This window comes from Nanorana parkeri, unplaced genomic scaffold (assembly GCF_000935625.1).
Source record: "Nanorana parkeri isolate BGI_ZX_2015 unplaced genomic scaffold, ASM93562v1 scaffold464, whole genome shotgun sequence".
Classification (NCBI taxonomy): Eukaryota; Metazoa; Chordata; class Amphibia; order Anura; family Dicroglossidae; genus Nanorana; species Nanorana parkeri.
The window spans coordinates 836,413-859,263 of record NW_017306732.1 but is presented as its reverse complement, the minus strand read 5'-3'; positions in this window follow the sequence as shown (position 1 = coordinate 859,263).

The window sequence follows — 22,851 nt, the reverse complement described above, 5'->3', positions numbered from 1 at the left end:
CATTTGGAGATCAGTGTCCCTGGTTAGCAGTTAACCAGGGACGCTGATCTCTCTGCAAGTGGCCGGAGCCAGCCGTAACATCACGGCTGGCTCCGCCCAGCTGTCAGAAGCAGGCTGTCGGCCGGCCAATGGCCGGCCGCTCGGCCAGCTTCGGCTTTCAGCACGGCTCAGCCAAGCCGATGGATATGCGTTCGGCTCCACTGAGCCGCTCGGCCATGTTCGGGAGCTGTACGGGCTATAGTGAATAGCCCGTACAGCACACCTTCGGTTCTACTGAACCGAAGGGGTCCTGGGGCTGAAGCTAGCCAAAGGATCGGCCGAAGCTACGGCTAGATCCTTCGGCAGCTTCGTGAATAGACCCCATTGTTGCAAATTGGTAATAGCATTACTATAATGCTTCACAAAACATGAAATTCCTTGAATGGTCCATATAATCACACAAGCAAATATTCAATTAGTTACTCTATAATTAAAGATTACTGTAGATTATTAAAACTAAAGCCTTATTTGTTTATTATCCATAGAAAGAGGTCCCAATTCCATAGGAAGCTTTCCAGTTGTGGTGGGACTAACCCAGGTTCAATGAAACATGACAGCAATGCAACAAGGAATTACAGTATAAAATTTGCTGTGGCACTGACATATGTTTAATTGAATACAACAGCATAATAAATGTATAATATTTTCAGGGATCCCAGGTTCTTGCCCAGAAACTCTGCAATAATGTTCTAATAAACTTGGGTTGATGTCCCAATAATTGTTGTATTGAACCTAAATTTAGGAATAATTGTTACAGTTTGGGAAATGGTGTGCACGGAGCACTCTTTACACATTGTTAAAAAAGGAGTGCAGTTACAACGTCTAGTTAGTACAGATGACTTAGGAATAACTCTCAAACTTTGTACCAGGGTGTAAGAACTTACCTCAGCAATACCAAACCTCTCACGGTCGTATCCTTGGCTTTGTGATCTGTCAGCCAGAGAGAGCAGCCAGTGTGTCTCCTATGCTCTCTGGCTCCAGTGGCTGCTGGTCAGAACCTAGCCACCTGTGTAGACTTCCTAGTTCCTGTGATGTGCTGGGCATGGGTGAGCACACTGAACCACCTGTTAATGAGACAGTGTGCATTTCTCCAAGCAAGTCCTTACAGTGGTCCGCCTCCAGCCATGACATCAGCAGAGCACCAACAGGTATAAATTAAATTCAATCTAATCAGTCTGTGCTTGGTTATTGCAGAGCTTTGTCGTTTGTAGTGCCTGGCGTTATTATCCTGCTGCTTTCCTGTGTATTGACCTTTGGCTTCGTTACCTGAACCTGATCCTTCGCTGCCCGCCCTGACTCCTGTTCCTATTACCGAGTACAAATTTGGATTACGATTTGGATACAGTGTTTCTGGACTTTACCTGTGCTGGTTATCACTGCGTAAGAGATTGTGCGTTTATACCAGTTCACTTGCATAGAGGTACCTTTAGTAATGGCGAGTCTCCCTGTGTTTTGGCTCCTACACAAATCACACCTGATACAGGGACTAGGGATGTGTAAATCTGCCTGGGTTTGATTCGCCAAAGATTTGGTGAATCCTGTTTGAAATTTGATCAAACTTAGCTGCAAATTCGAATTAAGTCTGAATTTAATAGTAGATGAATCCTGCTAATAAATTCAGGCCATCTTTATGGCTAATAGGCAAACTACTGTCCAAAAAAAGCTTGGGGAGTCAGGCACTGCTACGGGGAACATGTACCAATTCAAGTAACAGTCATTTCAATAACATGCTTGGACGATGCCTACATGCTATACGTGTGTTATGTAACAGCACAATATTTTTGGACCGTCTCAATGACAGGCACTGGCATTGCATATTTGGATGTAAAATTCGTTTTTGTTTTCTTTTACAATTTGCTTGGCTTACATAGAGCGGCAACACCCCAATCTGATTTATTTCAGTTTGATAAAAGCTTTCAGGTAGCAGCTCCAAGAATAGATGGTCATTAACAAGTAAATGCTACACATATGAATGTGAATGCTACATGTGTGAATTCAATATAAAATAGTAATAAAAAAATCTAAAAAGAATTGAAACACCCCCATACCACACCTCCAATAAAATCCCTAACTTTTAAAAAGGAAAGTCTGGCATAGAAAAAAGAGTTTAAGCTATAAAAAGGCCCTATCAACATATAAAAAACAAAAAAAAAACAAAACAATATACTCCAAAATAAGTAAAACTTTAAAATAACACCCCTGAAACAAAAGTCTAGTTTTTTTAAAACGAAATCTTGCTACAATAAAAAAGCAGTTTAACTTAAAATAAATTCCTTATTGACCTAAAATAATAAGCAATACATTACCAAAGAAGTGAAAACCTTAACATACCATCCCTGAAACAAAAGCTCAGTTTCTTTTTAAGTAAGCCTTGCAACAGGAAAAAAAAAGTTTGCTAAGGATAGGTCAAAAGCTAACCACAGACCTCAAGTCAGCCACAAAATTAAATTAAAGGCAAAAAATCCCCCAATAATAATAAAAACAAATGGCAGCAAAAGGGCAGTGGTTTCAACCATCAGGGCAGTTAAATAGCTGGCAACAGGTCAGTTCTCATTCATATATCCTTCTAGTAGCCCTCCCTTTGCTCCTACATATCAGATTTCCTTAAGTGTGCTTTCTGATTATCTCTCCAGGCCGTGCAATTTATCTTCATATTTATCAAAAGATACCGTCGCCAATATTCACCAGGTAGCTACAAACCAGTTAGCCTAACATTAACAGTATGCCAGGTATTGGAAGGAATGGTAAGCAACTAATATATATTCAATGATTTGCCTGCAAACATGGATGGATGCATGGATTCATGCAGAACCTTACATGTCAGGCCAACCTACCTGTAACAGACACATACAAATATAAACATACATACTGTATATAGGATGGATTTATTCCTGTGTCTATTTTGAATCTTACAAAATTATGTAACTATGTAATATCTAGGTACAAAACTCTTTACAAATATTCATTACCTACAAAACCATTCCCAAGCAAACACATTAAATGATACATTCACCTATATCTGTTTAATTGTGGATAGGCTTTGCAAGCTCAGTCACTTAAGCTGACCATTAGAAACTAGAAAATAGATGGTTATACATGCATGATTTGACCATTTCACAATGTCTCCTGAAGCAATAACTAGGAGCACTGTAGTCATTTCAGTCTTCCTGCTTAGGCTAGTAGAAGAGAGAGAAGACATTCCTTTTTATCCATGGGCAACCTTTTTGTGAGGCAATAACCCCTTTCCTCACAAGATTTCCAGTCTGCCCACCTTATCACTTCTTCCTGGAAATGACAGAACCTTATATGTTACTATGCAGAAGTGACACCCATTTTACATATCCCCTGCTGTATTCTGTAATATGTATGAGGAAAAAAAATCTGGCATCTGACCGATTGCTATAAAGCACAACAACACTTTAATTTCCTTTACTAAAGGTTTTATAAATCAACCCCTGTGTTAGAAGCATAAAAGGATATAATATAATGTTGTGTTCAGCGGACGTTTTAAATTGGTGCCTGTAATACCAGATAAACTCATATATTCTTTAAACGCCCATTAAAATGGTGACTACAGAAAATACAACATATAAATATTAAAACAGTGGTGAGATAACATTGCACTACAAAGAATATGACAAGTCTGCCACCTACCGATAAAGAAGTGAATATATCATCTTAAACATGACCTAATGTACATAGCAATAGTACAGCAATGTAAAAATGCCACAGTAACTCACAGTGATGCTGTATGGCTATGTACAAAATACAGTGTTAAAAAAAAATCAGAGGTTTACACATTGTACTCAGAAGAAACTCAAACTGCCTTGAACTCAATCTATTCCATACAATAACTGTGTCTGCTCTCCCACTGAAATCACAATCCTTTATTTCAGTTACTGAAGCACAACTATGTTTTCATAAGTAATAATTAATATAATATACTTTAGAATATGAAGAAATCTAGGCTCATTACAACAGATGTGGATTGAAATAATTCAGTTTTGATCCTGGGCAAGACATTTTCTCAGATCTGGACTTCTTCTTTAGCAGCCTCATTAAAAGATACTGGAAGCAGACCTTGGTAATCCTTCCTAATCCTGAAATAGCTCATACCACAGATAAAGTATAAATACAGTCCTCTCCTTTTCTATTATTAAAAGGTACACTACAGTTACAACTAAAATCGAAGCACTGAAATTTGTACAGAGAACACATGCTGTCATTTTGTTGCACAGTAAAGTTACCTTAAAGAGACACTTTACAGTACAAGTTACTTTACAAAGTTAAAACAAAAACAGCTTTGCAAAAGTGCAGCGGTTGCTCACAGAAAAAGTCCAGTCACACACTGCAAGCTCCACTGGAAAATGTATTGTAGCTCACAGGTACATTGTCCCACTGTGGATCCTCTTCACTCTGTCAAGTTTCACCCAATATTGTGCTTAGTCATAAAGATGACTAAGCCTATTATTGAGTGAAACATGTGTACCTATGGGTTACAATACATTTTTCAGCGGAGCTTGCGTGTTGCTACCGGACTTTTTTTCTATGAGTAACTGTTGATGCTTGGGCAAGACGGGCTTGCTGGTGTGCATCCTTCTTTCTTTCTGGTGATGTTGTGAAGAAGCTGTGATATTAGGCTATGGAAGTTATTTTCAAAAATACAATTATACACTCATTATTACTTTTAGCACTTTTAAAAAATCGAACCTTCACTTTCTTGCAGAACTAGAGAAAACACTTACGGGTCTAGTCACAAAACTGCCAGAGGCAGCTGTGTGAATAACCGACCCGAAGTGAAGTGAGAACAATGCTGTTCGGCTATTCACTTTTCACTATTCATTTCAGTCGATATATGGCTGAAATCAGCCGTACGTCGGCTTGCTACGGCTGGCTTCGGGTCGGCCGAACATGCTCCGCATGCTCGGCCGACCCGAAGTGCAGAAGGAACCTCCGGCAGGCTACTCACTGCTGTTCGGCCTATTCGCATAGGGGACGAACAGCAGTGAGTGAATAGTCAAATGCCGCCTAGTGGCATTCGGCTCGGCTATTCTGCTCGGTACCTCTGTAGTCCCGAGCAGAATAGAAAAACAGTATAAAAAAGTAGAAACAAAATAGAAAACGATTAGCAGAGGTGATATGAAAGCCGACTCTGCTGAGTTTTCATGGTACTGACACATCAGCGTCCCCTGGTTACTAAGTAACCAGGGGACGTTGAACTGTCAGTACCATGAGAGCTCAGCAGAGTCGGCTTTCATATCACCTCCGGCTCTGCTAAACTCTCATTGTAATGCAGGGGGAAGAGAGCATCCCCCTGAAATGATGGCAGATAGCAAAGGAAGCAATAGCTTCTTTGCTATCTGCAAGTTTCTTTTTTTTTTTTGTATTCTGACAGATGCTGCCGTTAGAATAATAACAAAAAAACTGGCATAGGAATGCATAGCTAGATTCCTATTGGCTATTTCAATTTGCAAGCTGGCTATTGCACCCGCCCTCTACTGCTGTCAATCACTAGAGAGGACCTGATGGAGATCTTCAGGTCCTCTCTGCTGACTGTGCATTCCTATGCTGTGCATTCCTGGCTATGCATTCCTATGCTGTTTTTTTTTTCTTAAAAAAAAATCAGAGGTTTACACATTGTACTCAGAAGAAACTCAAACTGCCTTGAACTCAATCTATTCCATACAATAACTGTGTCTGCTCTCCCACTGAAATCACAATCCTTTATTTCAGTTACTGAAGCACAACTATGTTTTCATAAGTAATAATTAATATAATATACTTTAGAATATGAAGAAATCTAGGCTCATTACAACAGATGTGGATTGAAATAATTCAGTTTTGATCCTGGGCAAGACATTTTCTCAGATCTGGACTTCTTCTTTAGCAGCCTCATTAAAAGATACTGGAAGCAGACCTTGGTAATCCTTCCTAATCCTGAAATAGCTCATACCACAGATAAAGTATAAATACAGTCCTCTCCTTTTCTATTATTAAAAGGTACACTACAGTTACAACTAAAATCGAAGCACTGAAATTTGTACAGAGAACACATGCTGTCATTTTGTTGCACAGTAAAGTTACCTTAAAGAGACACTGCTGTTACTTTACAAAGTTAAAACAAAAACAGCTTTGCAAAAGTGCAGCGGTTGCTCACAGAAAAAGTCCAGTCACACACTGCAAGCTCCACTGGAAAATGTATTGTAGCTCACAGGTACATTGTCCCACTGTGGATCCTCTTCACTCTGTCAAGTTTCACCCAATATTGTGCTTAGTCATAAAGATGACTAAGCCTATTATTGAGTGAAACATGTGTACCTATGGGTTACAATACATTTTTCAGCGGAGCTTGCGTGTTGCTACCGGACTTTTTTTCTATGAGTAACTGTTGATGCTTGGGCAAGACGGGCTTGCTGGTGTGCATCCTTCTTTCTTTCTGGTGATGTTGTGAAGAAGCTGTGATATTAGGCTATGGAAGTTATTTTCAAAAATACAATTATACACTCATTATTACTTTTAGCACTTTTAAAAAATCGAACCTTCACTTTCTTGCAGAACTAGAGAAAACACTAACGGGTCTATGACATTTGGGACAATTTTATGCTCCCAACTTTGTGGGAACAGTTTGGGGATGTCCCCTTCCTGTGCCAACATGGGTCGGCCGAACATGCTCCGCATGCTCGGCCGACCCGAAGTGCAGAAGGAACCTCCGGCAGGCTACTCACTGCTGTTCGGCCTATTCGCATAGGGGACGAACAGCAGTGAGTGAATAGTCAAATGCCGCCTAGTGGCATTCGGCTCGGCTATTCTGCTCGGTACCTCTGTAGTCCCGAGCAGAATAGAAAAACAGTATAAAAAAGTAGAAACAAAATAGAAAACGATTAGCAGAGGTGATATGAAAGCCGACTCTGCTGAGTTTTCATGGTACTGACACATCAGCGTCCCCTGGTTACTAAGTAACCAGGGGACGTTGAACTGTCAGTACCATGAGAGCTCAGCAGAGTCGGCTTTCATATCACCTCCGGCTCTGCTAAACTCTCATTGTAATGCAGGGGGAAGAGAGCATCCCCCTGAAATGATGGCAGATAGCAAAGGAAGCAATAGCTTCTTTGCTATCTGCAAGTTTCTTTTTTTTTTTTGTATTCTGACAGATGCTGCCGTTAGAATAATAACAAAAAAACTGGCATAGGAATGCATAGCTAGATTCCTATTGGCTATTTCAATTTGCAAGCTGGCTATTGCACCCGCCCTCTACTGCTGTCAATCACTAGAGAGGACCTGATGGAGATCTTCAGGTCCTCTCTGCTGACTGTGCATTCCTATGCTGTGCATTCCTGGCTATGCATTCCTATGCTGTTTTTTTTTTCTGACTGATGGCGGCCGGCGGCACCGATGTCAGATGAAAAAAAAAAGAACAGAGCAGGGAAAGTTTTACTCTGCTCGATCGAGCAGAGTAAACCTTTCTGGGAGAAAGTGTTTCTCTCCCAGGCGGCCGAGAGCCGATATCTAATAGCGGGAAACTCCCAGAGTGTCCGGGAGAGTAATGAGAGATCAGCGTCCTTGGTTACCTGGTAAACAGGGGACACTGATCTGTCTCTGCAAGTGGCCGGAGCCAGCCGTGAGATGATGGCTGGCTCCGCCCAGCCGTCAGTAGCAGGCTGTCGGCCGGCCAATGGCATATGCCTTCGGCTCGACTGAGACACTCGGCCAACTTCAGGAGCTGTACCCGATATAGTGAATAGCCCATACAGCAGCCCTTCTACTGAACCGAAGGGGTCTTGGGGCCGAAGCTAGCCGAAGGATCAGCCGAAGCTACGGCTAGATCCTTTGGCAGCTTTGTGAATAGACCCCTTAATTCAGTTATTAATTGTATTTTACATACAGCAGACAAAAACATATGAATCTGTGTTGATATCAGCCTACCGTAGCCCCCTGCACAGCAGAAATCTAACAAAGGGAGTTGCAGCAATATCAAATGTCCACCTTCAAGGTAATTCATTTATGTGGGATATCTTTAGTTATATAACTATTTATGAAGATTGCCTTTCAGTTCAGGTCCTTGTGGTGTCACTGGTACAGGAAAAGAGGAATAATCTCCCCAACTGCAATAAAACTTGACAGAGGAGCAAAGCTTTCACCGCTATCTAAAATAAAAGAAACATTTTAGCAGGACTTGGGATTCAATTGAATTAATTGTCAGACCAATTTCACACAAAAATAAAAAAGGCTCTGGGCTCATGACTGGGGTACATATTTTACTTGGTATCACAAGTTATTTAAATTAAAGTAAAGGTATGTAATTTATGTGTAAATGACTTGAATGTAATGTTAAACAAGGCCACTGAATTCCACTTTTAGCCAGGTAATATTCTTGGAAAGACTTGTTTTTGTGAAAGAGAATTTAAGGCTTGATACATTTGTTAATATATCTTACTGTTCATTATATTTGGTTCATTTAGAACTTATGGAATATTTACATGTATGTAGTGATTGTGAAAGTTTACATAAATCAGAATGGTTGATTTACTAAAGGCAAATAGGTTGTTCACTTTGCAGGGCAATTTCATTTTGTTGGGGAATTTTCCCTTAGCTTAGTGAATGTGGTGAAAAATAACTTTGCAAAGAATACTCAACCATGTGCATGGAAAAAAACCCTGCACTGGCACATGATTGAATGATGGAAGTCAGCAGAGCTTCACCTTGACTCGGGAATACCGCCAGGGAGGTTAAAGCAACACTAAATGCAGGAGTTAAATCTTGAAAATGCAGTCAAGTACCTTAACTATTAACAGAAATGTAGTGTATTTGTGTATCACTCAGCTGTAGATACTCAGATCATCTCTGAATTGGTGCTGACACTGTCCTTCCCTCTGGAGGGTGGCTACTTTTGTTCCCCATGGTCCCTGTGAGTGTTGTGAAGTAGCCACTGATCCACGCTCACTCCCGTGATACACTACAATCTCACGTTATGTTTACTATTTTGTATTGAGATTGTGATCTTGGAGTGGTGGCTACTTTACAACATACACAGGGACCATAGCGAATGTGGTGAAAAATAACTTTGCAAAGAATACTCAACCATGTGCATGGTTGGAGGGAAGGAAGGACAGTGTCAGTATGAGTTCAGAGATGATATGAAGATCTACAGCTGAGTGATACACAAATAAGTTACATTTCTGTTAATAGATAAACCTTAAAAAAAGGTTTCAAGTTCCTTAACTTCTTGGTGTTAGTTAGTTAAGTTAGTGTCACTTTAATGAAAATTCAATTACAAAGTAAAGAGTCTATATGCTTTTAGTAAATCAACCCCTATATGTCCAGCTGCCATTACCTAAACAAAGCCACAGCAGCTGATCATGTAGGTGCCTACAAAAGGTGATATTTGGACAGAGCCAACCAATCAGTGGCTCTAGCTGTACACAGATATCACCTGTCAGAAGCATATACTCCTGCTACAGCTTTCCTCAGATGTTAGGGCAACTGATAGGAATATATGGCACATATTCTCTTGGCAGGTTAGATAACAGAGGGTTTGCAGTGGGGGTGGTCATTCACTCGGCTGCCCTCGGCAGCTTCGTGAATAGACCCCATAGTTCTGGTTATAACACTGTTTTGGTCCACTTTAATGGAAGTTTTGGAAAAGCCTGCATTCTCCCCTGAGTAAGGTTATGGCAAGCTTCGTTACAATTAAGAAAATATCCTCCACTAAAATATTATGAAGTCCACCTGTGGCTTCCTAAAGTAGAAGCTATACATATTTTTTGCATGCAAATTGGCTAAATAGCTCTACTTTTGGTTTGTACCTGGGCTTTAAATCTGTGTGTGTGAACAACTTACCTAAAAAGGAAGGCATATTTTTTTTTTTTACATAATAGCTTTATAAATTACAGTCAGAAGAAGAAAAACAGCTAAAAAAACATTTTTATAATACATTAAATGTTCTTCTTTAAAACAAAGATTTAAGATATTACAAACTGCTGAAAACAAAAGTTAAAGTATAAAATGTAAACCAAAGCATTATAGCCTGCCTTCAAAGAAAGAAAAGAATGATTTGAATTATTTACAATACCTCTGCCCTCATCTGACCCCCAGCCATATTGCAGTTCACTCGAGCTAGTGAGCACAAAAGCCCATGTTTTAAGATGATAAAAAGAATGATTTGCATTATATGAAATACCTCTGCCCTCATCTGATCCCCAGGCACATTGTAGTGCAAAGCCCATATTTTAAGATGATAAAATGATGTTTGAAGAATGCAGTGCTGTATTTTACAGAAAAGGGTAAGAAAAAGCTAGTGTATACAGCAGATCGTCTAAACTCAACCTCACAAAACACAACATAAGATATAACCATATTTCTCATATTATCCTTAAGATATCATACATGAGTCATTAATAATTGCATGATTTTCAAAATAAAATATCATTGCAACGCTTACCTTTATTTTTAATGCGATATACACATTTTTTCATACTTGTTTTTTGTTATTGTTTTGTAATAGTAATACATGTAGACATCTGTAAAAAAGATACTAGAGGTGGGGTAGATTAGCTACTAAGTAACTCTGTGCAACGTATTTGTATCTCCACCAGAAACTTGTTGTGTTAGCTTTAAATAAAGTAGGAAAAGGTTAAAAGCTCTGACAAATGTTTATTCTGTCTGTAGCTCACAGGCTGGGAGAATTACCCTCACTTCCTGTCCTGTGGGTGGGGGGGGAGGGAGAGGCTAGAACACTTTTTTATTGTTGTCTGTGCTACTTATGGGGATTTTTCCCTCATGTTATCTTGGTGACAATGTCACTAGCGGGTCTATTCACTATGCTGCCGAGGGCAGCCGAGTGAATGACTGATCAGAAGTGAAGTGAGCCGAACACTGTTCGGCTATTCACTTCAGGCTGGTACGGCTAATTTCAGCCGTACATCGGCTGAAATCGGCCGTACATCGATGGGCACCAGGGAGAGTTAGCTGTTTAGAGATCAGTGTCCCTGGTTAGCAACCAGGGACGCTGATCTCTCTGAAAGTGGCCGGAGCCAGCTGTGAATAGCCCGTACAGCACCCCCTCGGTTGTACGGGCTATTCAGCCAGTGAATAGCCCGTACAGCACCCCCTCGGTTCTACTGAACCGAAGGGGTCCTGGGGCCGAAGCTAGCCGAAGGATCGGCCGAAGCTACGGCCAGATCCTTCGGCAGCTTTGTGAATAGACCCCTAGGTCTCAGACAGCAATGGAAACATGATTGAGTTACACTTTATTAGCTGCTGCCAAACAGGAAATGCATTGTTTTTAACAGGATTTACTAAAAGAGAAGAGACAGATCACTGAATGTAGATGTTTATTTAGCAAAGTGAATGCTTACTTTGTATTCCCTTTGAATACCCAATAATGTGCAAGGGAAAGTATTTACAAAGCTCAGTGAACATTCAACAGTTTATACTCCATTAGTAAAACCATACCACTAAGTTGTACAACTGTTGTACTTCCATTGTTAGAAGGAGCATTAAAGTGCAACCTTTGTGTAACACTGCATAGCAGGATGCAGAAAGTGATGAACAACTATACCCACCCCCATATATATATATGGTTTTAAAACATTATTATAAATAAGATTATTTTCATCAGAATGTTTTCTTTCTTTTTTTTGTACAGTATATCTACACATCAATAAAAGGATAACATATTCTCTTTTAAATAAGGTTTGCAAAATATATCATAATAATATTTTGTGACACTAGACTAAAAAAAAAGGCCTTCTAAAAAAAGAAATATACATGTGCCATTACAAATCCCCCACAATTACATCCTCAATAAACTTACTGTGAAAATATAGGCAATTAATTTTTTTATTACTTCTTCTCTTCTTGCCCTAAACAATATAAAGAAAATCCCAAGCACATTAACACCTAGTCAGCACAAATACAAAGTCTAAACTGCTTAAACAAATTGAGGGAAAAAAACAGGATTGTGTTGCATACAATAGCAAACATATACAAAGCTACACTGCTGCATCAAAGTACTCAGCTGTAAAGTGGAGTTCCTAACTCCATTCTAACAAAGCTCCTAACTTGAGATATACTGTTAAAAGCAATTAATAAACTGAGAAATGGAATGCTTCAGAGTAGCCAAATCTTAATTAATGTTGAAGGGACATGCCAGAAGCTGAGACTCATTCAATGCTATTGAAGACCTCCAGTATATATCTGCACCAAATCTAGCAACAAAGTAAAAATGGCACCCCATAAATTTATTACCACAAAATGTAAGTTGCACATGGACAGGGCAGTGCAACAGAATGATACAATACCAAAAATGCCCCTGCATAATTATTAGTCAGCACAAAAACAAAATCTAAACTGTTTCAACAATCACATCAGTAATTATATAGTTGTTTTGCTCCTCAGTAGCTTTTCCACAGAAACCACTGTTTCCATTACTGTTTTTAGGCAGTATAAATGAGTCTACAAATTGAGTTATGCACTCTGGACAAATTGTTCTATAATTTAGGCAATATCTGTGCATAAACTAACAGTTCTGGCAATTGTGGCATTAAGGAATGTTTTTTATGGCTGAATACATTGTCCAAAAATTAGGAACTAATCCCTTGATTTCTAAATGTGTGATGGAAGTGATGACTTGAAAGTGTGATGGAAGTGGTGATCTTAAATATGTTTTAAGAAGGCACTGGTGTACATAAAAACAGTTTAAAACAGAAAAACTAACAACTCTATTTTCTAACCAAGACTCTATAATTGAAATAAAATATTGGCAATCATTTATATCCCAGCTAACATTGGTTCCAAATAAACATGGAAGTTGGAACATGTTTCTTGATCATTATTTCATAATAGCAACAATTATTTAAAATTATACCTATATATAATATTCCAATATTGGAATACTAGACTAAGTAATGGGCAATTAAATAATCACCATTGATTTATTAATTTGTTTTCTTATAAAGGTTGACAGCATCATATTATACTTTATACAGTGATACAGGTTTTTTTGTTTTCTATAAGCTTTTTGAAGCTTATAGCATATACCATTTAACTTTTTATTGGTGTTATTATTAAATTACTTTATTTTATGTGAATCTATAATTTAAGGAGAAAATCTAAGCAGGGTAATTGTTGCCATGTGTTTTCAGTCTAAAGTCAAAACATTTTTAAGTCATGGTAACAAGCTTGGAAAACAGCTTTGATGATATGTGTTCACTATGGTTACTTCTAAAGCAGATTATTTTTCTGCCAGTGAACTTACTGTCCTTTGAGGGATGTTAAGACGAGACTTGATTTATTTTGCACTACATAGAAAATTTGACAAAATGACCAGCATATTCATTAGATATAAAATGAGATGAGATAATTTTGCACTTGACAACTCTTCCTTTGGGGGGTCATCCACAGTTTGACAAGTATCTTGTACAAATTGGCATTCATATTGTAGTGAATTGTATTTTCCCAAGAATTATTTGAAATCTACACTATCATCATGTTCCTTCTGAGGGACAATTTATTTTAAGCGAGGGTGTTTGAAATAATAACATATTCCAATCCCACCCAGATCCTGGGAATTCTAAAACTGTGGATTAAAACCAATAGTTTGGTGAAATGTGTAGTATAGTGATCCCATTATTTAAAAAAATCCTTTGAGTGAGGATTATTTCTCTATGTCAATGAAAGTGCTTTGTCTCTGCAAACCAGAAAACAAAAAACCCCCCACTATAATACAATCCTCAAACAATAGCACAAAAAAATCAGATAAAAAGAACAATAACATCACGTGAAAGTCATTTCATAAAAATGTTGTATATTATCCCTTATAGTGATCACTGCAGATCACATTTACTGCACTAGTAATGCATTGAGGCTTATTTACTAAAGACAAATAGATTGTTCAATTTGCTAGAGAATTTCCCTTCAGCTTAGTGAATGAGGTGAAGCACGACTGGCTTCCATCATTGAATCATGTGCAAGCAACAACTACTGTTTTGTTTTTTTGCAAAGTGAACATTGCCTTGCAAACTAAACAGCATATTTGCCTTTAGTAAATCAACCACAATGAACCCAAACCTGTTAACTTTATTACAGGTCAGATTACCCACTGCAGATTGCTGGCATTAAGTAAATTAGGTAAGGGATCTTTTGGACAGTTTACTAGTCAACTTCCATATTCCTACCATTCAAACTGTTGACAAATGTGGGTCGCCATACAGCCTTTATGAATCCTACAGGTGACCATGACATATATTGATAAAATGGCATAAGGCCTTATGGGTGCTATGATCATGAAGTACATTTTCTCATTTAGACTTTACTAAGTGCTTATTTGGAATAAGTGAAATTTAAAAAATGGTCGCTCCATGTTGTAGACACAATGGGGTCAATCCACAAAGCTTATTTTCTTAATTTCGGCCGTTATTTAATTGATATCGCTTGTTATATAGTTGCTGTGTAAAGGTAGTCAATTCACAAAACTCAATAACGCTTCTTATTTTTAGGAAGTGGTAAATTAACTATTCACATGTTTTTTTAACTATTCAGACGTTATTCTAACTATTTAGATGTTATTTTAACAACTGGAGTGATAAAATATGCTTGAAATGCAATTCACAAAAGGAAAAAGGTCCTTTTATCACTCGTTATTGAGACGTAGATTTATCACCTCCTTCAGGGTGGCATTATGACAGATTTCAGGCGTTATCTGATGCTTGCTGCACTGAGATGACATGAGGTAGATAGAAGTGGAACCTTTTTTTCTTAATTTTCACATTGCTTAATGCTTTTGCATACAGAATAAGAAGGTGGCATGTAGTTGTCATTTCTACAGTTTATATCCTTCTACAAATGTGGATGATTTTTTACAGTTAGAGGTTAGTGGCAAATCTCACATGACATGAAAATCAAATGTTCCTGGACACCCTTCAGTGGGGCTGTAGAGCAAGTGGATTGTTCCATGAAACAAATTTAATATCAAAACAGGCTTTAGGTGGTATGGAGAATTGCTTGCCCTCCCTACGCTTTCTGATTGTCAACAGATGTAGATCTAAATAAATCTAATGTTTCATATATTCATTCCATTCAGAAAACGTTTTATTGTTATTTCTATATGATTTCTTCTCTGCTAAATTAAAAAAATAGTATGCATGTGGCAAATATGGAATATATTTCTTCCTCATATGTGGAATTATTTTGTGTGGTGAAAGTGAAAGTAACAGTCTTCTAGGCATCTGCTCCACCCCTTTTGCAACCAAAATGCACTGCAAAAGTGTTAAAATAACACCCAAAACGTTATTTTATCACAGTAATAGATACAATAAAGTCTGTGATGCTAAAATAACACTTGTTTAAGGAACGTTAAACTGCGTGCGCATTCACGATTCCTACTTTTGTGAATTGCATATTTCAGCAAGCAAAATAAAGAGTGGTAAAATAAGGATAGATAAATTAACTCCTGCTCTCATAACGCTGAGCTTTGTGAATTTACCCCAATGCACCCAATAGACTTTGTGTTAGGTCATCAAGTCACTCTCACCTGTTGTCCCATTTATAAGAGGGCTGCTGTACACTCTGCATGCAGGAAGTGAAATGGTAAGGCATTCAAAGGGCCTTTTTCCAGTTAGTGAATGAAGCAGTTCTTTCAGTAGAGTTTCAGTACAAAACGCTTGATCACTGCGGCCAAAATGTCTGCAAAATCGAATGTATACACTGAGTGGCCATATTATTATGACCACACCATCAGTACTTTGTTGGGCCACGAGATGACTCCACGAGATTACTTTGTTGGGCCGCCTCGTGACTCCACGAGATGTTGAAAGGTGATGCGAAGAATCTGACACTGCACTGTTGCCCTTCTGTTGTCACAATTCGCACGTTCAGACCCAGATTTTCGGCTGACAGTCCAGTCTTTAAACACTTTAACAACAGCTGATACTCGCTCCATGGCTTGAGCACCAACAATCATCCCACGTTCAAAGGCTGTTAAATTGCATTGTTTACCCATATCTTCAGGAAAAAATCACTTCTACTGTCGTGGTAAACAACCTGCTTCCCTATTTATAATGGTCTGGCCCTATAGCAATTTCGGCGTGAAATTATAGCTAATTAGAGCTAATTTGCCTACAAATGTCAGGTGGCCATAATAATCTGGCCACTCAGTGTATAAACTGGTGTGGTCAGCCACTGCTGCACACAGGAACCTTAGCCCTAGTGAATGAAAGGAAGTACTTCTAATGTATTCTAATCCCAAACTACATAGCACCATGCGCAGCGTGTGTGGAGTCGTGAACGGGACCAACTGATCGGAAGCCGATTAATCGATTATTGAAAAAGTTGACAACTTTTTCAATAATCGATTATAATCGATTATGTCGATTAGTTGTTGCAGCCCTAAAAACCATAGAAGGCTGATGTAAATACAGGATCATGTAATAAATCAAAATGATAAAATTCACAGGCATTTTTTTCACATGGAAAAATTGTACTTTTCTGTCTTTTCTGTTCTTGTCAAAATATACATTTTATTATTCTATAATAGGTATTGCATGTTTTCACGTACAATGTTTATTGTTTGAACTGAAACAATAACAGTCTCATCACAATATTAACAATGAAATAACTAGTAATCACATGTTTTCTTGCTCAAATTATCTTTAGCAAAATGAATATTTATTGAACTGTCATAATAAATAGGCATGTATCTGTCTGACCATCACTGTGGAATTTCGTACTAGAATTGAACTTTCTTAAACAAAGTTTATTATTGTTCCATCAATCTTCAGTTAAATTGGCAATTTATCAAGTACAGAAGGTGCTTTAAGTGAGTCAAAACCACATTTTCAGAAATAATCAGCTAAATAAGAGGTACAGTGTTTGTCTAAGCCTACAACTGAATTGCAAATTCAAATTTTGATAGACTTAAAGGGACACTAACCTCAGGAGTTAAACCTTATAAATACATTGAAGTACCTTAACTATTAACAAAAATGTAGCTTATTTGTGCATCACTCGGCTGTAGATGTTCACTACATCTCAGAATTCATGCTGAAATTGTCCCTCCTTCTGGAGGGTGGCTACTTTTGTTCCCCATGGTCCTCGTGTGTTGTGAAGTAGCCACCACTCTAAGCTTGCTCCTGTGATGGACTACAATCTCAAAACAAATTAGTAAACTAAAGGTTAGGGAGTGAGTTAGTTAAGATACTTGAATGCATTTTTAAGATTTAACTCCTGAGTTTAGTGTCACTTTAAAGTAGAACTAGGGGCAACATTTAAAAATTATAATGTAGCCTGTTACTTTCATTAACACGTCAGGCTTTGTTTTTCTGAGTCTGCTCGTAGCATATTTTATCACCTGTTGGTCCTGCCAATAGATACCTTATTGTTCCCCTTCCTTTATTATGCCACGCTGTTTAGAAAAGGAGGGCGTTACAGGGGATTGGAGAAACTATATAACACCGCCAAAGGTTATTACAATGGTCAGCTTTATTTTTCAAATGTTTTAAACTTTTTTTCCCAAAAGAAAAAAAATCTGTTGCTGTAACTGTTTAAAAAGTGTTAGTTGGAGTTAGGCTTTAATTTTTGTGTCACTTACTTAAAGTAAATTTTTAACTACATGTCTACCTCAGACTACCTTTTCCACAGAGAGACAACATTTGCAATTTAACTACAGAACAAGCAGGGTGACAATAACAGGCTGACATACGCTATGGCTGTACATACATCCAAGCATTCACATTTATACAGGGGCCGATGAGTGGCCCTGGATGCAAACTATATGTGTATGGATGTAAATGCTCGGATGTACATACACCCATGGCGTCAGCCTGGCATTTACTTGTACAGACTGCTGCCTTGCGGCTCTACCTGTGACTCTGGCACACAGAATTCACTCTTCTTTGTATACTGTACTGCCCACTATGGCCATGTGAATGAGGCCTTAGGCCTTGTTCACACCAAATGCAGAGCAGATCTGCATGAGTTTCTGCACACGTAGTGCAGTGGGTTGTGCCGCGTTTTTGCCAAGTTTCTTGCCGCGTTTTTTATGCATTGCGAGCCATTTTTTTTTAGTTTAAAATGGGCTTTCAGTGCGTTCCAGGGCGTTTGCATGCGTTTTTGATGCGTTTGCATGCGTTCCAGAGCAGGTAAAATAGGGCCTGCTGCAGTTTTTTTTACCTGCTCTGGACCTGCTCTGGAACGGAACGCTGCAATGTGAACTGGAGCTAAAAATCAGTGTCCCTATTCAGAACAGCCGAGCCGAATGGCGCTCAGCGGCATTCGGCTATTCACACACTGCTGTTCGGCATCTATAAGAATAGGCCGAACAGCAGTGAGTAGCCTGCTGGAGGTTCGGTTCAGCCGATCCAGATGTTGAACTCCTTCTGCACTTCGGGTCGGCTGAACATGCTGAGCATGTTCGGCCGACCTGAAGCCAAGTGAAGCAAGCCGATGTAGGCTGATTTCAGCCGATGTACGGCTGAAATCAGCCTACCAGCCTGAAGTGAATAGCCGAACAGTGTTTGGCTCACTTCATTTGGGGTCAGTTGTTCACTCGGTTGCCCTCGGCAGCTTAGTGAATAGACCCGTAAGTAACTATATCTCATTGTAGTTCTTTCATATTCATCTTGCATTGATTTTATTCACCAGGTAGCTCATAAGTGGCCATGCAGCTATGACCTTACTCTCACAGCAGGTATGACCTTAATATCCTGGTCTTTTGCTGATATGAGAATTGTAAAATATGGATTTTGCATATACATTTATGGGTAATAAATATATTTATGCATCATCGAACTAGAGGCTGTCATACTCAACTTGTTGTGAATGCAAATGAGTTTGAAACCTGCTTTTCCAAAATATACTGGCAAAATGAATAAAAATCAGTTAAGAACAAAAAAATATTAAAACATAAATTACTGCCATAAGCAAGCCATTGAAAATGAAATTGACCCTTGGATGTCTTGTTCTCTGCCGCGTTGACAAAGTGCCTTTTACAGGATACCCCCTGTGAACAAACCGAAAGCAAGGCTCCTTAACTGCTTCCTCATACATTTCCCTCTCCAAACATTTCCTGTGAAGCTGTAGGAAATATCCATATGGAAAATCCCTTTAATCTCACTATGTCGACTGGAACTTGTTTTGTATAGCAGCAAATCCATTGCTTTCACAGTACAGCTGTTAATGCTACTGAGATATTCATCATGTATATTCAAACTCAAATGTCACAAAGGTAGATTATGGATGGTAAAACAATAAGAAAAGGATTAAAAGATAGAAAAGTGAAAACAGTACAACCAAGTGAACTCTAAAATACATACCGACTATGACTAATTTGTTTAATGTTCATGTCAATACAATTTCTCCTATTGCAACACTTTATAATGGGTCTTTTTCCAAAGAAGACATTTTGCAACCTTACCCTATCCATGATATACTGTAGATTTCATAGACCATTTTCCCTGGATATTTACAAAGCTGTGATCAGCTGGGCAGTGATATTTAAAAAAAAATTCACATGCAAAATAAAAATGGTAAATTTTCCTTAAAAAGTATGTAAATCCAAAACATTTTATTTTTTTAAACTTTTGGATAGAATGCAGGAGGGTTAGTAACTGTAACAGGATGTTAGGGGAAATTTCCCAAAGGGGACTCGGTGTGCACACAGCTTTATAAGTCTTGCTTGAAGTTCGTGAACTTTGCAGCAAAACCCATTAAAGTCTATGGGAGGAAAATCTAGTTATACAGGTGAAACTCGAAAAATTAGAATATCGTGCAAAAGTTCATTTATTTCACTAATTCAGCTTAGCCGTCTACCAGGAGATTTTGGAGCACTTCATGCTTTCTTCCACAGACGAGCTCTATGGGGATGCTGACTTCATTTTCCAGCAGGACTTGGCACCTGCCCACACTGCCAAAAAATTTCTGAGATTGTGGATCTGGGTTTTCATGAGCTGTAAGCCATAATCATCACAATTATGACAAATCACGGCTTGAACTATCTTGCTTTGCATGTAATGAGTCTATCTCATATATTAGTTTCACCTTTTAAGTTGCATTAGTGAAATAAATGAACTTTTGCACGATATTCACATTTTTCGAGTTTCATCTGTATAACTCTGGCTATTTGTAGGGCTAATAAAAAAACAGTTTATCTATGTGCTAATTAGTGTAAAAAAAAATCTTTAATACAGCTGCTACATGTAATTTCACCATGTCGAAAAAAACTTGTTGCAAAGGTTTTTTTAACACTGTAGTACATAGCATAATTAAAACAATTAACCACTTGATGACCAGGGTGTTAAACCCCCTTCCTGCCCAGGCCATTTTTCAGTATTCAGTACTGCGGTACTTTTACTGACATTTATTCCGTCATGCAACGCTGTACTGAAATTCATTTTATACCATTTTTTTGGGGACACGTTGAACTTTCTTTTGGTGGTATTAAATCACCACTGGGGTTTTAATTTTTTAATAGAAAATGAAAAAAGGATCAAAAACTTTTAAAAGAAAACCTGTTTTCCCTACGTTATGTTATAAAACATTTATTATTACCCAAGTTTTTGGCAAAACATAAAAGACGGGGTCATGTCAAGTAAATAGACACCAAACATGTCAAGCTTTGAAATTGCGTGCGCCCACAAAAATCACAAAAAACTACCATGCCTAAAATTGTCAATAGGCGACGCTTTAAAAGCTTTACCGCTCATCAGTTTAGTGTTATCAGTGATTGATGGGCCTATAATTATTGCTCTCACTGCGACGTTAGCGGCGATATGTAACATGTGTGGCGTAATCGTTCTTTTTGTCACGTAGGCACACCCAACACAAATTTATGTGTATAAGTCCCTGTTTGCGGGGGCGGGGGAATTAAAACCTTTCTGGTGTTGTTTTAGTTTTTTTAATATGAGACTTTTATTTATTTATTTTTAAACTTAACTTTTTACACTTAACTTGATTGCTATCCTATAGAGGGCAAAAAAGTCCCCAATGTGATAGCCTGAAATAAATGACAGGTCCTCTTTATGGAGAGATCAGGGGTCCCCAAGACCTCTAATGTCACCTAGGGACCCCCAAAAAAGCTGATGAAGCAGAGGTCTGCTTCATCAGCTTCCTCTCTGGCTCTCAGCCAGAGAAATTATAGCTAAAGGAGGAAGTGATGTAATACACATCGCTTCCGAATTTAAAAAGAGAAGGAGGAGAGGTCAGCTGTGGGGGAAATGCTGATCTCTCTTCCTTCTCTCTAAGAGCAGCTGCTGAGCTGGTGCTCTCTGTCCCGGGCACCGCAGGGGGGACAGCGGTGCCTGGGATAACCGGCGGCAATGGCGGGAGGGGGCGCGCCACACCAGTATTACTGTGTTGCAAGCAGATGCATTAGTACAACAGAAGTGCTATATATAATAATCCCATAAACTGGTTGCCATTTTGCAGCTAGAAACCACGTTGCAAAACAGAAACAGTAAATATACTCACTGCTTTAATGATCCACTCAGCTTAGAATGCAAAACCTGGCAAATTTAATTGGGGTGAAACGTGTTGAGTTGGAGCATGGTGACATCAAGTGTAGCTTCTATCTGCCAGCTAGAGACTGGAGTGTGGACTGGTCACCGGGAAAAAGAGCTCACTTTGTGGAGTTATACCCACTCTCCCACATGCCTGCACGAGACTGGCACAGTGGTTCTCTGGAATTAGATCGGAGGGAGATCTGCACTCTTCCACCAGCTGATTTCCCCTCCGATCTCTGAATGCGAAAGTGATATAATTTTTTTTGGCTGTTATAGCCAGAGAAGAAACTGATGAAACAGACCTGTGCTTCTTTGGGGGTCCTTAGGTGACATTAGTGGTCTTACAGAGCCCTGATATCTCCATAAAGAGGGCCTGACACTTTATTTCCTATCCCATAGGGGGCTTGTTAGGTCCCTATGTGATAGCAAAAAAGTTTGTGTAAAAAAAAAAAGTTTAAAAAAACTAACGTCGCATATAAAAAAAATGGAAAAAAAGTTTAAAAGTTTTTAGGTCCCCCCAACAAAACGCACAGACAAACGTAAATACACTTTGGGTGTGCCTACATGCGCAAACAACAATTACACCACACATGTCACATATCACTGTGTATGTCGGTGTGCAAGCAATAATTCTAGGGCCATTAATCACTGATAACACTAAGGGGTCTATTCACGAAGCTGCCGAAGGATCTAGGCGTAGATTCGGCCGATCCTTCCGCTAGCTTCGGCCCCAGGACCCTTTCGGTTCAGTAGAACCGAAGGGGTGCTGTACGGGCTATTCACTATAGCCCGTACAGCTCCCGAACGTGTCCGAGCGGCTCAGTCGAGCCGAACGCATATGCATCGGCTCAGCCCGCTGAAAGCCGAAGCTGGCAAGGCGGCCGGCCATTGGCCAGCCGACAGCCTGCTTCTGACAGCTGAGCGGAGCCAGCCGTGATCTTACGGCTGGCTCCGGCCACCTGCAGAGAGATCAGCGTCCCTGGTTACCTGCTAACCAGAGACACTGATCTCCAAACAGCAAACTTTCACTGGCGCTCCGGGAGTCTCCCACTCCCGGCCGCCAAGGAGAGAAACACTGCTGTAAACTAGCATTGTACCCGCCCTCTGCTGCAGTTCTCCATCAGGTCTATCAGCAGAGGGCGGGTACAATGCTAGTTTACTATTGGCTATTGCAAATTGAAATAGCCAATAGGAATCTAGCAATGCATTCCAATGGGCAAAAACGTTTTTTTTTTATATATTCTGACACAGCTCCGTGTCAGAATAAAGAAAAAAAAAGATAAATCAGGTTTTCTCTCCTGGGCGGCCGGGAGCGGGAGGC